The sequence below is a fragment of the Giraffa tippelskirchi genome, chromosome 4, assembly GCF_054371585.1.
Source record: "Giraffa tippelskirchi isolate mGirTip1 chromosome 4, T2T-mGirTip1v1.2.pri, whole genome shotgun sequence".
Classification (NCBI taxonomy): domain Eukaryota; kingdom Metazoa; phylum Chordata; class Mammalia; order Artiodactyla; family Giraffidae; genus Giraffa; species Giraffa tippelskirchi.
In genome coordinates, this window is record NC_137278.1 from 7,600,055 (window position 1) to 7,613,187 (window position 13,133).

The following is a 13,133-nucleotide window of genomic DNA, read 5'->3' on the forward strand; positions in this document are numbered from 1 at the left end:
AATAAAGCAGGAGTAGGTAATGGGATGGACGTGAGTTTGAGTAAGCTCCAGGAGTTGGTGATGGACAGAGAAACCTGGCATGCTGCAGTCCATGGGGTCACAAAGAGTCGGACACGACTGAGTGACTGAACTGAGCTCAGATAGTGGGAGGGGGCTGCGATTTTACACAGTGGGGTCAGAAAAACTGCTCTGAGGCATTGTCCAAGCAAACATCTGAAGGAGGTAAGGCAGCAGAGTTTATAAGCAGGCACTTCAAAGAAGAAAGAAAGATGTCTTGCCAATCCCTGAAACGACATTGAATTAGACTCATACTCAGGAATACGAATTGAACAACCATATCGCACCACTCAGACTCGGAAGAGTCATCAGTATTTATTACACCCACCATCACCAGGGTGTGGAGAAACAGACATCTCTCAAACAGCTTTCAAAAGACTTGATGTGGTACAACTTTTTCACAGAGCCATTTGACAAGCACTAATGAGAAACCTGTATGCAGGTCAGGAAGCAACAGTTAGAACTAGACATGGAACAACAGTTCAGTTCAGTTCAGTCGCTCAGTCATGTCTAACTCTTTGTGACCCCATGAATCGCAGCACGCCAGGCCTCCCTGCCCATCACCAACTCCTGGAGTCCACCCAAACCCATGTCCATCGAGTCGGTGATGCCATCCAACCATCTCATCCTCTGTTGTCCCCTTCTCCTCCTGCCCCCAATCCTTCCCAGCATTAGGGTCTTTTCCAATGAGTCAACTCTTCGCATGAGGTGGCCAAAGTATTGGAGTTTCAGCTTCAACATCAGTCCTTCCAATGAACACCCAGGACTGATCTCCTTTAGGATGGACTGGTTGGATCTCCTTGCAGTCCAAGGGACAGACTGGTTCCAAATAGGAAAAGGAGTACATCAAGGCTGTATATTGTCACTCTGCTTATTTAACTTATATGAAGAGTACATCATGAGAAACGCTGGGCTGGAGGAAGCACAAGCTGGAGTTAAGATTGCCAGGAGAAATATCAATAACCTCAGATATGCAGATGATACCACCCTTATGGCAGAAAGTGAAGAAGAACTAAAGAGCCTCTTGATGAAAGTGAAAGAGGAGAGTGAAAAAGTTGACTTAAAGCTCAACATTCAGAAAACTAAGATCATGACATCGGGTTCCATCACTTCATGGCAAATAGATGGAAAAACAGTGGAAACAGTGGCAAACTTTATTTTTTTGGGCTCCAAAATCACTGCAGGTGGTGACTGCAGCCATGAAATTAAAAGATGCTTACTCCTTGGAAGGAAAGTTATGACCAACCTAGACAGCATATTGAAAAGCAGAGACATTACTTTTTCAACAAAGGTCCGTCTAGTCAAGGCTATGGTTTTTCCAGTAGTCATGTATGGATGTGAGAGTTGGACTATAAAGAAAGCTGAGCACTGAAGAATTGATACTTTTGAACTGTGGTGTTGGAGAAGACTCTTGAGACTCCCTTGGACTGCAAGGAGATCCAACCAGTCCATCCTAAAGGAAATCAGTCCTGAAGAGTCATTGGAAGGACTGATGTTGAAGCTGAAACTCCAATACTTTGGCCACCTGATGCGAAGAGCTGACTCATTTGAAAAGACCCTGATGCTGGAAAGGATTGAGGGCAGGAGGAGAAGGGATGACAGAGGATGAGATGGTTGGATGGCATCACTGACTCAATGGACATGGGTTTAGGTGGACTCCGGGAGTTGGTGATGGACAGGGAGGCCTGGTGTGCTGCAGTTTATGGGGTCACAAAGAGTCGGACACGACTGAGCAACTGAACTGAATACCATTTTTTAAACTTTTTATTTTATTGGCTGTGCTGGGTCTTCATTGCTGCACCAGGGCTTTCTCTAGTTGTGGAGAGCAGGGGCTGCTCTCTAGTTGCAGAGCGCAGGCTTCTTGTTGCAGCGGCTTCTCTTGTCACAGACCACGCTACGGCCTGTGGGCTGGGTTGTTGTGGCTCCTGGAACACAGGCTCAGAAATTGTGGCACACAGGCTTAGTTGCTCCACAGCATGTGCAGTCGTCCTGGAGCAAGGATCAAACCTGTGTCCTTTGCATTGGAAGGCAGATTCTTCAGCATTGGATCACCAGAGAAGCCCCAGTTTTTTTTAAACTTTTTATATTGAAGTATTATAGGTTTTCCCTCAGTGGTTTCTTTTTTTTTTCTTGGCCACACCACAAGGCTTGTAGAATTTCAGTTCCCTGAGCAGGGATGGAACCTGAGCCTCTTCACTGAAAGTGTGGGCGTCCTAACCCCTGGACCACGAGGGAATTAATACAATTTTACCAGTTTCTGGATATAATCATCTGTAAACGACACATATTTAAAGTGTACACTTCTATAGGCTTAGACATACGTGAAATCACAATTAAAATAATAAACACACCCATCACCCCCAAAGGATTTCTCCTGCTCTTTTCTATCTCCTCACTTCCTCCCCACCTCCATGCCCAGGCAACCACTGATCTAGTTTCTGTCACTATAGATTAGTTTGAGTTTTCTAGACTTAATTTTTTTATCTGGCTCTTTTCACTCAGCATAATTACTTCGAGATTCATGCATGTTGTCTCATGTATCAACACTTTTCATTGCCATAGATTCCATTACTAGATGAATCAACCATAGTTTATCCATTCATCTGGGTTGAACATTTGGGTTGTTTCCATTTTTTGTCTATTACACTGAAAGCCGCTGTGAACATTGATGCAAAAGTCTTTCTGTGTGCACATACTTTCTTTTCTCTTAGACTGGAACAACTGGATGAATTTAAAATTTTTAAACTGCTAAACCACCTTCCAAAATGGGTGTACCATTTTATAGCCACTCTAGAAGTGTGTGAGAGTTTCTCTTGTACCATCTCCTCACCCCTCGTGGCTCAGATGGTAAAGAATCCGCCTGTAATGCAGGAGACCTGGGTTCGATCTCTGGGTTGGGAAAATCCTCTGGAGGAGGGCATGGCAACCCACTCCACTATTACTGCCTGGAAAATCCCCATGGACAGAGGAGCCTGGTGGGTACAGTCCATGGGGTCGCGAGGAGTCAGACACAACTGAGCAACTAAGCACAAGCATGCGCGCACGTGCGTGCGCACACACACACACACACACACACATCTCCTCACCAGCACTTAGTGTAGTGGGTCTTTTTTATCTTAGATATTCTAGTAGGTGCATAAAAAGTGAAGTGAAAGTGTTACTCACTCAGTCATGTCCACCTCTTTTCTACCCCATAGACTGTAGACCACCCCCAGACCCCCAGGCTCCTCTGTCCATGGAATCCTCCAGGCAAGAATACTGGAGTGGGTAGCCATTCCCTTCTTCAGGTGATCTTCCCCACCCAAGGATGGAATCCAAGTCTCCCACTTTGCAGGCAGATTCTTTACCCTCTGAGCCAGCAGGGAAGCCCTGTGGTATTTTATTGTTGTTCTAATATGCATTTCTATAAAGATTAATCATGTTGAACATCTTTTCATGTGTTTGCCATCTATATATCTTCTTTGGGGAAGTTATCTGTTCAAATCTATTAAAATTTTCCCTTTTTTTTCTATTGAATTGCTTGTTTTCTTGTTGAAATTGAGTTTTGGGAACTCTTTAGATATTCTGGATGAATGTATTTTATTTTTAATTGTGGCAAAATGAACGTAACATAAAATTTACCTTCCTCTTCTAAGAAAAAAAAAAAAATTACCTTCCTCATCATTTTTAAGTAAGATTGAGTAGTGTTAAGTACACTCAACATTGTTGTGGATCCAATCTCCAGAATTCTTTTCATCTTGTAAAACTGAAACTCTACACACACTAAACAACTCACCGTTCTCCCTCCCCCAGCCTCTAGCAGCCTCCATTCTATTTTCTGTTTCTATGAATTTGACTACTCTAGGAACCTCACGTAAATGAGATAATAAGAGTATTTATGCTTTTTGTGACTGGCTTATTTTGTTTAGTATAATGTCCAAAAGGTTTATCCATGTTTTATCATGAGTCAGAATTTCCTTTTTTAAAGGCTGAATAATATTTCATGTTTTGTTTATCCACTCATCCATCAGTGGACACTTGGATTGCTTCCACTTTGGGGCTACTGAAAATAATGCTGCTGTGAACATGGGTGTACAAATATTTCTTCGAGACCCTGTTTTCAACGCTTCGGGGTGTATACTCAAAAGGTAAATTGCTGGGCCATATGGCAATCCTATTCTTAATTTTTTGAGAAACTACCATACTGTTTTCCACAATGGCTACACCCATTTACATTTTTACCAAAAGTGCACATTTCAATTTCTCCACATCTTCATCAACACATTCTTTTCTATTTTGATGATCATAGTCATCTTAATGGGTATGACATGGTATGTCTTTTAATTTTTTTCCTATTTTTTGGTCGTGCTGGGAGGCATTTGAGATCTTAGCTCCCCCACCAGAAATCAAATCCATGTCCCCTGTAGAGAAATTGTGGTGTCTTAACCACTGAACCACCAGGGAAGTCTCTATCTGTATTTTTAAAATATGTGATTTGTAGATATTTTCTTGTGGTTTGTGGCTTGCCTTTATGGGCTCTTAAGTTTTGTGTTTTTTTTAAGAGCATTAGTTCCTAACTTTGATAAAGTCTGAACAATCTTTGATGTCATATCCCTCAATCTTTTACCTACTCTGATATCACAAAGATTTTTCTCCTACAGTTTATAGTTTTAGGTTCTATTGTTGGGGCCAATGTGAAGAAAGCAGGAAAGACTCCATCTTGAAGCCAGTCATCCATCTTAAAGACAAGATGTGAACTGGGCCTGAACCCTGCCCAAGAGTGAGGAAAGAAAACCAGGTCTCCTGGAGACTTCCCTCCCTACAGATGACAAAGGGAGATTGTAGTTGAGATCAGGCTGCCCCTGTTAAATTAACCATGGAGACATCCCTCCTTGATGTATAATCATTGTTCCCCATCTTTAACCTTAATTGTTTGTTAGCACCTACTTGTTGTAAAACTCAGTCATGTACAACAAAAAGGTTGCTAACATGTAACCAGTCACATAGCTGGGGTTATAAAACTGGGCCTCTCCAAAACATCAGGGTCCTTGTAGGGTACTGATTCCCCTTGGACCTGCTGGCGTAATAAACTGTACTCCACTGTCCTGAGTGTCCTTTGAGGTGTGTTTTGTGACTCTGGATTCCACAACACTATATTTAGATCTGTGATCCATTTTGAATTAATTTTTGTAAATACTGTGAGGTATGTATCAAAGTTCATTTATTTTCATATGAATATCTAATTGTCGAACCACCATTTGTTGAAAAGGTTTATCTTTTTTCCAACTGAATCAAAATCAACCATGTACTTGCAGGACTTATTTCTGGACTTTCTGTTGCATTACAGTGATCGCCTTGTCTATCCTTTTGGCCTCACAACACTACTTAAGTATCTCTGTAAGCCTTAAAGCTCTACACTGTAGCTCTATAATTCTGTAGCTCTATAACGTCTTAAAGTTAAGTAGTTTTAAGTCCATCAACTCTGTTCCTTTTTAAAGGTTATTCTGGCTTTTGCTCTTGATAATTTGCATTGTATAGGAACTTCAGAGTCTGCTTGTCAATTTCTCAAAAACAAAAACTGCTGGGATTTTGGTTGGGACTTTTGAAACTGCAGATCAATTTGGAAAGAACTGATATCCTGACATTATTGAATCATCTGATCCCTGAACATAATACATGGCTCAATTTATTTGGGTTTCCCTGGTGGCTCAGTGGTAAGAAAATCTGTCTGCCAATACAGGAGACCCAGGTTTGATCTCTAGGTTGGGAAGACCCCCTGGGGAAGGAAATGGCAATCCACTCCAGTATTCTTGTCTGGAGAATTCCATGGACAGAGGAGACTGGTGGGCTGCAGTCCATGGGGTTGCAAGAGTGGGACACGCCTTAGTGACTAAACAACAACAGCAATTTATTCGGGTCTTTAGTTTCTCTCAGCCGTGTTTTGTAGTTTTCAGTGTACAGGTCTTACACATAATTGGTCAGATTCATTCCTGCATGTGTGGTTAAGTCGCCTCAGTCATGTCTGACTCTTGTGACCCCATGGACTATAGCCCACCAGGCTCCTTTGCCCATGGGATTCTCCAGGCAAAAATATTGGAGTGTGTTGCCATGCCATCCTCCAGGGGATTTTCCTGATCCAAGGATTGAACCTGCCTCTTACTTATGTCTTCTGCATTGGCAGGCAGGTAATTTACCACTAATGCCACCTGGGAAGCTCAGATTCATTCCTGAAAGTGAAAGTCACTCAGTCATGTCCAACTCTTTGCAACCCCATGGACTATGCAGTCCATGGAATTCTCCAGGCCAGAATACTGAAGAGGGTAGCCTTTCCCTTCTCCAGGGGATCTTCCCAACGCAGGGATCGAACCCAGGTCTCCCGAATTGTGGGAGGATTCTTTACCAGCTGAGCCACCAGGGAAGCCCAAGAATACTAGACTGGGTAGCCTATCCCTTCTCCAGAGGATCTTCCCGACCCAGGAATTGAACTGGGGTCTCCTGAATTGCAGGTGGATTCTTTACAAACTGAGATATCAGGGAAGTCCTAGATAATTCTAGGTATTTTTTTGATGCTATCGTAAATGGTATTTTTTTTTTATTTCAAACTATGTGTTACAGGAATACAGAAATCAAATTGCTTTTATTTTCATTATTATTTATAATGATAAAATTAATTTCGAATAATACATTATTATCTATTACTTTTCTTGACTCGTATCTTGAAATCTTGCTGAACCCAATCATTAGTTTGAGAAGCTTTCTTGTAGATCCCACAGAATTTTCTATACAGACAGACGATTATATTAGGTTCCTAGGATTTATGTAACAAATTACCACAAACTCTAAAGCAGTTTATTCTGCTAAGAATTCAATTTATTCTGTATTTATTCTGCTGAAAATTCTGTTAAAATATTTGCATCTATATTCAAAAGGATATCGGGCTGTAGTTTTACATTCATCATGTCTTTATCTTTGGTATCAGTGATGAGTAATGATGGCCTCATGAAATGAGCAGGAATGTCTTCCCTTGTCTTCAGTTTTATGGAAGTTGTATAGAGTTGGAATCATGTGGTATTATTTACTGCTTAAATGTATGGTAGAATTTATGAGAAATTTTTTTGTCAACCAAATTCCGCCAATAAGAAAACTGTGCAATTACTGGAATACAATGCAACTATTCAAAAGAACTAAACAGGACTATATGATCTGACGTAAAAAGTGATTAAAAATATGTCACAGAACAATTTGCATAATATGATCCTATTTATATCATGAAATCCATCCTGCATTATGAGTTAACATATACACATTTATTAACACATTTTAACATCTTTATTGGGATATAATTCACATTTAGAGCATACATTTGAAGTGAACAGTTTGGGACTTCCCTGGTGGCCAGATGGCTAAGACTCCATGCTCCCAATGCAGGGGGGCCAGATTTGATTCCTGGTCAGGGAACTAGATCCCACATGTCCCAACCAAGAGTTAGCATGCCGTGAGTAAAGATCCCACGAGGCAACTGAAGATTCCGCATGCCACAACTAAGACCCAGCACAGTCAAATAAATAAATGTTAAAAAAATAAATAAAGTGAACAATTCGCTGTTTTTCACTCTATTCATTGTTTTTCATTCTAACCACAGAGCTGTGTACATGTACAACTATCATCTATCAACCACACAATGATCATCACCATCTAATTTTAGACCATTTTCATCACTCCAAAAAGAAACCCTGTACCCATTAACATTAATTCCTATTTCACCCACCCCTCAGTCCTAAGGCAAGCACTAATCTACTTTCTCCAGTAGCATATTGGGCACCTACCGACCTGGGGAGTTCATCCTTCAGTGTCCTATCTTTTTGCCTTTTCATGCTGTTCACGGGGTTCTCAAGGCAAGAACACTTAAGTGGTTTGCCTTTCCCTTCTCCAGTGGACCACGTTTTGTCAGAACCCTCCACGATGACCCGTCTGTCTTGGGTGGCCCTACACGGCATGGCTCATCATTTCATTGAGTTAGACAAGGCTGTGGTGCATGTGATCAGATTGGTTAGTTTTCTGTGATTGTGGTTTTCAGTCTGTCTGCCCTGTGATCAGTTCAGTTCAGTTCAGTAGCTCAGCCGTGTCCAACTTGCTGACCCCATGGACTGCAGCACGCCAGGCCTCCCTGTCCATCACCAACTCCCGGAGTTTACTCAAACTCATGTCCATTGAGTCGGTGATGTCATCCAACCATCTCATCCTCTGTCAGCCCCTTCTCCTCCTGCCTTCAATCTTTCCCAGCATCAGGGTATTTTCAAATGAGTCAGCTCTTCACATCAGGTGGCCAAAGATTGGAGTTTCAGCTTCAACATCAGTCCTTCCAATGAACATTCAGGGCTGATTTCCTTTAGGATGGACTGGTTGGATCTCCTTGCAGTCCAAGGGAGTCTCAAGAGTCTTCTCCAACACCACAGTTCAAAAGCATCAATTCTTCAGTGCTCAGCTTTCTTCACCATCCAACTCTCACATCCATACATGACCACTGGAAAAACCATAGCCTTGACTAGACGGACTTTTGTTGGCAAAGTAATGTCTTTGCTTTTAAATATGCTATCTAGGTTGGCCATAACCTTCCTTCCAAGGAGTAAGCGTCTTTTAATTTCATGGCTGCAATCACCATCAGCAGTGATTTTGGAGCCCAAAAAAAGCAAGTCTGACACTGTTTCCACTGTTTCCCCATCTATTTCTCATGAAGTGATGGGACCAGATGCCATGATCTTAGTTTTCTGAACGTTGAGCTTTAAGCCAACTTTTTCACTCTCCTCTTTCACTTTCATCAAGAGGCTCTGTAGTTCTTCTTCACTTTCTGCCCTAAGGGTGGTGTCATCTGCATATCTGAGGTTATTGATATTTTTCCCAGCACTCTTAAGAGGCTTATGGAAGCTTCCCGATGGGAGAGACTGACTGAGGGGAAAACTGGGTCTTGTTCTGACAGGTGGGGCCATGCTCAGTAATCTTTAATACATGGGGTCGCAAAGTCAGACACGAATGAGTGACTGAACTGAACTGACTCTACTTTCTGTCTCTAATAGATTTGTATATTCTGGACATAAGAATATAATCATAAATGTATCACCTTTTGTGACTGGTATCTTAAATAATATTCCATCATATGACTATATTATTCTATATCCTATTCTCTCACCAGTTGATGGACACTTGGATTATTTATACTTCTTGACTATTATGAATAATTGTGGTATGAAATTTTCCTCTTGGGTATATGCTCAGGATTGGAATTGCTAGGTCATATAGTAACTCTGCTTAACTTAAAAAAAAAAAATTTCTTTTTTTGGCCAAGCCAAACAGTATATGGGACCTCAGTTCCCCAAGCAGGGATCGAACCCATGCCCACTGCATTGTGAGCTTGGAGTCTTAACACCTGGACTGCCAGGGAAGTCCTAAGCACATCTTGTTTGATAATTCAAAATCAAAACACTTTTTAAAGCATTCAAAATTGTACAAACATACTTACACATGGTCAAAGACTAAAAGATACTGCGCAGAAGGAAAACATCCACAAAATTAGTTATCAGAATTGCGGGGGACACCGTGTCAGAAAGGATTCCTCAAGAAAGTAGCATCTAAGCTGAGACAAAAAGGACGAGAGGTGTGTGCTGCATATAGATGGGAGCAAGAAAAGTGTTTAGTAGGGAACAAATGGCGCAGACAGTCAAGAATCCGCCTGCAATGAGGGAGACCTGGGTTGGATCCGTGGGTTGGGAAAATCCCCTGGAGAAGAGAATGGCAACCCACTCCAGTATTCTTGCCTGGAGAATCCCATGAACAGAGGAGACTGGAGGGCTACAGTCCATGAGGACGCAAAGAGTCGGACAAGACTGAACGACTAACACACACACACACACACACACACACACACACACACACACACACACACACACACGGGAGAGAAGATCATTAAAAGAACCAAAAGTCCATTAAAAGAAACACACACACACACACACACACACGGGAGAGAAGATCATTAAAAGAACCACACACACACACACACACACACACACACACACGGGAGAGAAGATCATTAAAAGAACCACACACACACACACACACACGGGAGAGAAGATCATTAAAAGAACCACACACACACACACACACACACACACACACACACACGGGAGAGATCATTAAAAGAACCACACACACACACACACACACACACGGGAGAGAAGATCATTAAAAGAACCACACACACACACACACACACACACGGGAGAGAAGATCATTAAAAGAACCAAAAGTCCATTAAAAGAAACACACACACACGGGAGAGAAGATCATTAAAAGAACCAAAAGTCCTTTAAGCTGTTTGGACTGGAGAAATGAAAGGATGAAAGGATGGTGGGGGGGTGGCAAGAAAGGGGAAAGAGTGGAGAGAGAGACGGGGGTGCCGATCATCCTTGTCTATGCTAAAGGTTATTAAGCAAGGAAGTGCCCTGATCAGATTTATTGGTTTTGGAAACATTCACTATGGAACTGTGGAGAGCATGAGGGGAAGGAGCAGGGGGTTCCATCAGGAGGCTGTTGCAGAAATCCAGAGGAGAAACGATGGTGGACAGAGACTGGCCCTACTGGAGAAGGAGAGGGGCTGGTTTGAGAGCTCCTTAGAGGGTTTGACGACTTGGACAAGGAGATCAGGAAAACGGCAGGGGCCAAAGCCGACTCCCCACTGCCCAGGTGATAGCCGAGGCGCCTGGAGGGCTTAATTAACTAACCGGAGAAGTAGCACCAAGTTCAGGAAGAAGACGGTGAGTGCTTTCGGACGCGTGGGAGTGAGCTACCTGCGGAGAAGTCAGAGAGAGACGTCCAACAGGGCGCTGGACCGAGGGGCAGGCGCTGGATGCGCCTCGTCGGTGCTGACGAGGAAGGTGGAGTAAGTCCGCCCTTAACCATTCCCGGGCTCCGGGGAACCTCAGGTCAGAGCGCCGCCGGAAGCCGGTATCACCGAGCCGGTTCCCCCTCCCCCCCAATCACCGCCCCAGCCCCGCGAGCGCCCGTGAGGAGCGCCCGGAGGACGGACTGGAGCGGGGACCAACCACCGCTCCCCTCCTCTACTACCCACATACCCGGCCGGTGTCCGGGAAAGGAGGCGACACGGGGCCCCGGAACCTTTGGCCGCGGCAGCCCGCGTTCGCCGCGGGAACAGGTCCGGGGAGCCCGTTCGCTGTTGCTAAGGGGCGGCCCCGGAAGTGACGCGCCTGGGGTTTGTTGACAGCGGAGGCGGCGGCGGCTGCAGGCTCCGAGCCGTAGGAGCCGGATCGGGGGTGGGGCCGGGCCCCGGAGTCAGCGCCCGGCGGCCCTCCGCCCCGCCCGCAGCCCTAAGGGCAAGGTAACGGCCACGGGGTCCCCCCCTCCCCGCGCCACGGCGCGACCCCCATCCCGCCCGGGGATCCGGTCCCTGGGATTCCCAAGCTCCGCCCCGCCGACCCCCGGTCTTCCCCAGACCCCGGCCCTAGCGTGGCGAGATCCCCTGCCTCCGCAGGAGCTCTGGCTCGGGATTCTCCCCGGGCCGTATCCTCTGCCCCTCCTCGCCGAGGAAAGCACACCCTGTCCGTTCCCGGGGCCAAGGGATGGATCTGCGTCCTACCCCTTTCTCCTCCTGCCTCCGCTGCCTCACCATCGCCGCTGCAATCATTTGCAAAGGTCCATCTGGGCCGGAGGTGTGGGAGAACTCCCTGGTCTACCCCTGCTGCCAGGTCTGAGAAACGTGCCTTTGAAAAACTGAGCACCCTTCGTCCAGAAAGAAAATGCCGCCCTGTCCATGGCCCCTACAAAATGGGGGATAGATACAGGGCTGGAAGAACCAGCCTCTGCTCCTCCTACCTGTTGGATGAGCTTGAGTTCCCCCAAAGCAGTGCTTGAAAACTCAGGGATGACACGATGGAGGGGGAAAATCCAACAGGGTGGGAAAGGGATGGTGTGGGATTGCAAGCCTAAGGGCCAAGGGAGTGTGATAGGTGAGTTGAAAGTGAAACTGACTGCTGGCTACAGCTCCGTGGGTGGAACTTCACTTGGCTGCGGTGGGGCACAAGGTGTCCAAGATTGCCAGTCTTTGTGCCAGTAAGCGCAGCGTTCGATTTTTAAATCAGAGAGGGAATGTCTGATGCCCCCATGAAAAAATTCCCGCCATATGATCTTCCTCAGAAACGGTGTTTCTCTTCAGGATTCAAGCTGGTTAGAATGAGTATTGAGAACAGCTTTGAAAGGGTCATAGGAGGCTGTACTGGAGAGCAGGAGGTGGTTGCCAATTGGTAAAGAAGTCTCTCTGTTTCAGTTCACTCGTTCATTCAGCAAATCAGAAATATATGTAAGGTGGAGAAAAATATATGTAGGATGGAGAAAAATAGAGCAGGAAGGGCCATGGAAAGGGTCAGATACTGGGTTTGCCCTTTTTATAGAGGGTGATCAGAGAAGGGTTCTAATAAGGTGATGTCTGAGCAGAGATCTGAAGGGAGGGAGGGAGCAAGTGCAAAGGTCCTAAGGTGGAAAATCCAATGGTTTTATGAAATAGCAGGAGGACAGTAGGGCTGGAGCAGAGTGAAGGAGGGGAAGAGTGATTGACAAGGAAGTCAGAGAAGAGTATGGACGAGACACTGGTGGGGAGGGTGTCAGGGGCTGTTCATGTGATGTAGGGTCATAAGGTGTCTAATGGGACACCTTTCAGAACTCCACTAATTTGGAGTGTCTGGTAGTCAGAGAAAATACAGTTTTGTTCTAGGTGACAAATGGCCGTTGTGCTCTGCCTGGCGTTGTAAGTACTCTCTCTCCATCTTGACAATGACCATTGATGGAATAAATTTAAAAAAGGATGGAAATAGAGCACTGTAGTTAAATCTGGTCATAGCACTTGCTTGCTGGTTATGAGAACTGGACGAAGGGCCTTTTCCCACCTCTGTGTCCTCATCTATAGCATAGGATTGTTGGGCTAAATGAGAGGTCATGTACTAAAGTGCTTGGTACACTATTTGGTGCATATTAAGAGCTCAGTAAGTCTTCCAGGTATGCTGATGGCAATGACGATGGTGAGGAAATGTTCG

The 13,133-nt window shown here is 44.8% G+C and overlaps 1 protein-coding gene across 3 annotated transcripts in view; it reads left to right on the forward strand.

Annotated features, from left to right (window-relative positions):
• The first annotated feature begins 11,292 nt into the window (after positions 1–11,292).
• Positions 11,293–13,133, forward strand: part of ZER1 (zyg-11 related cell cycle regulator) — a 32,052-nt gene continuing 30,211 nt past the window's right edge. For all 3 annotated transcript variants that reach the window (XM_081586895.1, XM_081586893.1, XM_081586894.1), the window contains exon 1: positions 11,293–11,425. The gene's annotated coding sequence lies outside the window, so the exon portion shown is untranslated. The remainder of the gene's footprint in view (positions 11,426–13,133) is intronic.